This window comes from Pongo abelii, chromosome 5 (assembly GCF_028885655.2).
Source record: "Pongo abelii isolate AG06213 chromosome 5, NHGRI_mPonAbe1-v2.0_pri, whole genome shotgun sequence".
Classification (NCBI taxonomy): Eukaryota; Metazoa; Chordata; class Mammalia; order Primates; family Hominidae; genus Pongo; species Pongo abelii.
In genome coordinates this window covers 14457868-14462824 of record NC_071990.2, presented here as the reverse complement: position 1 = coordinate 14462824, position 4957 = coordinate 14457868, and positions in this window count along the sequence as shown.

Below are 4957 nucleotides of genomic sequence, written 5' to 3'. Positions count from 1 at the left end.
CTCTGTGTGTGTGGCTGTTCCTCCTCTCCTCTTATAAGGACATCTGTCCTCTTGGGTTAGGGCTCCATCCTAATTACCTCGCTTTAACTTAATTACCTCTTTAAAGAACTTATCTCCAAATAAGGTCACATTCTGAGTACTGAGGCTTATGACTTCAACACATGAATTTTGGAAGGGTTGTGGGGGAGACACAATTCAGTCCACAACAGTATGCCTTGGTCGTTCTGCCTAAAAAATGACCTATTATTCACCACTTTAATCACAGGACTTCAGAAGTTTTAGGGCTTCGAGGAGACATCAACTTTTCCAAGGACTGGAGCCTTCTAAGGAAAGGTATTCACTCATTGGTATTAGTGTGCTCCCAATTTATTAAGTGTAAAATAGAATTGGGACACTGCTCATAACTACTATATAAAATGAGATAGAGAGGATCCTATCATGTGAGTTCTATTAATTTAATCAAGACATAGTCCAGAACATCTATTTCTGGCCCTGAAGTAGCTAATGTACCTCAAGGATACATACAAATGGAGCAAACTCACCTCCCTTTCCCGGTCGAAATCCATCCAGGTCCCACCAGCCTCTTGAGACCCCTCATCATCCTTCAAATGTGGCCTCGCTCCACCTTTTTTACTCTGAGCCTTTGCACAGGTTGTTTCTCCTTCTTGAAATGTCTTTGCCTTCTTAAAACTGCAGAGCATTACAGAAGGAAAGGGGAGACTAGATTAGTCATAAATATTCTCTGGCTTCTGTTCTGAGAAGTCGGCTGTCCTCTCAATTAGACATTAGACTAGACAGGCTTAAACTCTTTCATTCTTCCAAGACTGTCAATGTCACAGGGTTCCAGGGAATGCCTAGCCCACATTTCTCTCTTTTAAGTGAGGGGCTTATGCAGACAGGCTTTTGATGACCGTGAGCTCCAGCATCCTGGTCACCCTCCTCTTTCAACAGCTTGGGCCACACCCTGAGCTTGATTCCTCTGGTGAGCTGGGGCAGTGGAATGGCTAGAGATGAATGAAACAGTGAAAAATGATATGGTTGGTGTGATGTTAGTGATATTGTTGGTGTGATGTTAAATGATGTTTGTTGTTGTGATAGTGTTAGAATAAATTATTTTTTATTTTGGCATTGTAAGTGTTCAGTATCCTTAGCAGTGCTATTAATTATATTGAAGAACACAGATCATAAAAAGATACTCATCTGGTAAAATATTAACGGTATGGTTTGGCAACTGTAAGTATGTTGAGCTACAAAAGAACTACAAAATCTATTCTGTTGATTACATTCATGGGAAACCAGAGTCTGCTAGAATTGTGTGTGTGTTTTTATTTATGGCTCATTTCTCCTTTTTCAAGCATATCACCTGCTAGTCTTCAAAAAAGTCTCACTCCCTGGGAGAACCCTAGCCTTGGAACAACCCTTTTTCATCCTGCCTCCGTATCCCATTTTAGTTCCTTATTTTAGAAAATAATTTTTCCCCCTGTTTTCTGGGGATTAGCATGGATATAGGGATTATAAAGTCCCAAACTGCATCTCCAGTTCTATCGTTTAACTGGGCAACTTCTGGCTTGTACTTACACTATTCTAATTGTGTTTTATGAATTGGGCATAGCAAGGGCCTTGGTCTTCCCTCATTATTTGTGTACCACCCATCTCTCCAGATCATATAAACCTCCCCTCTGAGTATGCTAATATAGTGGTGCACATTATCTACCCCTTTGGACCTATTCAAGGAAGGTGTTGTACTGTGTTTATCTATTGATGTTACAAACAGCTTCAAAATCAATGGCTTATACCAACAACTATTTATTTGCTCACAATTCTGCAATTAAGCTGGGATTAGCTGGGTGGTTCTTCTGCTGGTCTTACCAATGCTCACTTATTCAGAGGCAGCCTTTTAGCAGCTCACCTAACATGGCAACACCTGGCATCTCTGCCACTCATTTAGAAATTAAAGTTTACTGCCTGTCCTCCACAGTGATATTCAGAATATTTAATAACCTATACTTGATGGTCACTGGCCAATCAGAATGGACAGGGCCATGATAGACAGGGTTGTGGAGATTGCCTGTAGTGGAAAGCTTCAGTGCTTCAGTTGCTGATCCTGGGAGAGTTTTTGGGAGCTCTCGAAGCTGGAGGAGGAGCCAGGAACACCAGAGCAAGGGCTCGGGGATCTCAGGAGACTTGAGGCAGTTAATAGGGAATGATTTCAACAACTTCGTAACCAGTATGATAATAATTGTTTAAACCAACTTAAGCTCTATTGATGTCATTTTCCTGTAGGCATGTGATCTCTCTTCCCATCTAGACAGAAAATCCATTGAGGTCTAGAATTGTGTGTTAAACCTCTTAGTGTCCTGTGGAACTTAGCCAAGAGTCATGCTTCAATTAAGAGTTGTGATTCTGTGCCATGTGATTAGAGCTGCCAGACTGGGGACACTTGGTGCTCAGAGGTAGGCAGTGCCCGATTTTACAGATCAGAACATAAAATTGAGCCTTTCTGTACTCAACAGCGATCAGAATTAATTTCCTACTCCCTTTGAGATCTGGGTCCTTGTGCAACCAACCACCTGACTGGCTTCCTTTTTCATAACATCTGGAACGTGGACAATCTGGAAGGATGTTTCTTTAATGCAGATTAGCACTTGGGAGAGTTTTAGAAGTAGCTACTACATTCTACTCCCTCTTTCCCAACTTAAATGGGGGTGGCAATATTAAGGAGTAGAAGAGAGAGGGTGTGTGCATAACATAAACTTGGCATGCAATGTTGAGACCAAGAACTCACCCTTTACATAATGTGACATGGTGTGGAGGTAATTGAAAGAATATTATTAGTACCACCTTCCGGCATATTATGGGCTTTTGTGGAGCTAGCCTGAGAATTTGGCCACTATATATAGCATGACTTTCTTAATTGTCTTGTCTCTAAAAGGAAGATGTTGTACTATGTGTATTTATTGATGTTACAAACAGCCTCGAAATCAATGGCTTATACCAACAACAATTTATTTGCTCACAATTACACAGTTAAGCTGGGATTAGCTGGTTGGTTATTCTGCTGGTCTTACCAGTGCTCACTCATTCAGAGGCAGCCTTTTAGCAGCTCACCTAAGGTTGGGTAGTCCAAGGTGTCTTCACTCACCTGTCTGGTGATTAGCCTGGGCTACCAGCCAGGATGCCCTGTGTCTTGCAGAATACTGAGTTTCTGACCGGTATAGCTGTGTTCCAAAAGGAGGAAGATCCAAAGCAAAAGCATTTATCAAGCCTTTCCTGGCATTATATTTGCTGCCATCCTGGTGGCCAAAGCAAGTGTCATGGCTGAGCCCATAGTCAATGGGAAGGGAGACTACACAGGATGTACTTCATGGAGGCCATGAATGTAGCAATCAACCACAAACCACATGATCTTTAAGGTTCTTTCAACTCCAACCTTCTGTTTTCCTGGGAACATGAGCTCTCATGTTTGGATATCAAGTTAGAAACACCAGAACAGCCTGCAAGTTCCCCACTATCACCAAGACAACAAAGTAGAGTAGGGGATGATCTTTTCCCTTGTGACACACAGCCCTTTCGTATATATTGACACTTAAAATTTTGGCCCTTTAACACTGCACTATGCATTCATTTTAGTCAGATGTGATTTGTGAAAAACTGTAATAGGAAGAGAAGAGTTTGAGAATGAAATCTGAACCCATTTCCATAGTCCTCAAGCTTGACTCAGACTACAGAGTGTTTGCACGTGGCATGTACATGGTGCATATTTAAGAAATGTTTGCTCATTGATCTCTACCCAAGGTGTATTAGTAAAATAATAAACTGCATCTCCTCATTTGTGACAGCAGACTAAGTTCATCAATATGCTTGTCCTCTGCAATGGACTAAATGTGTCCCCCAAAATTTGTATCTTAAAATGGTAGCCTCCAAGGTGATGATATTAGGAGGTGGAATCTTTGGGAAATGATTAGGTCATGAGGGTGGCCTTCATGATGGGATTCATTCCAATATAAAAGAGGCTCCAGATAGCTTTTTTGTTCTTTTTACCATGTGAAGATACAATGAGAAGTCAGCAGTCTGAAACCCAGAAGAGGGCCCCCACCAGAACCTGACCATGTTGGACTTCCAGCCTCTAGAACAGTGAGGAAGAAATTTCTCTGGTTTATGAGCCACCCATTTTACAGTACTTTGTGACAGCAGCCAGAACTGTCTAAGACATCCTCTCTCTCCCCCAATCTCATTGAAATTACACGAAATATGTTTCAAAAGAATAAAGTTATATTAGCATTGGGAAACAGGAAAGGGTGTATTAAAGAAAGAAAATAGGTGGAATTAGATCAGGGTTTCTCAAACTTGGCTCTACTGAGACATTGGACTGGATAATTCTTTGTTGTGGAGGCTGTCCTATGCATCGTAGGAGGTTTATTAACATGCCTGGCCTCTCCCACTAAATACTGGCCATACTCCCCCTAAATTGTGACAACCAAAAATATCTTCAAACATTGTCAGATGCCCCCAGCAGAGACCCACTTAATTTGATGGACTGAGAGAATTGAAATCCAGAACCCATGCAGGAGGAGGCTGCTACAGAGGTGGGACCCTTTCAGAAACTCCCAAGTCACCAATACCTAGAGCACGAGTGGGCTGTGAAGGAGGTATACAAGGTGAGCAGTGGAAGAAGGGCTGTCTGCAGAACGGCTGGGACTGTTACAACCTTCTCCCACCTGGCCCAAGGGGACTGGCTAGCTTCGAGGTGTTTGTCCCCAAACCAGAGCTCCTAGACTACGGTTGTAGTCTAGGAAGGATCTGGGGGTGGGGGGCTTCTACTTCAGATGTTGAGGCTGGAGAGAGAAGCAGAGCCTGAGTTGTCTATAATAGCTTGGATGGAAGGAAAATCCCCCAAATGCAGCTCCTCTCAGAAGTGACACAAAGGCTCCCAGAACAAAGCCTTCCTTCCTTGGAA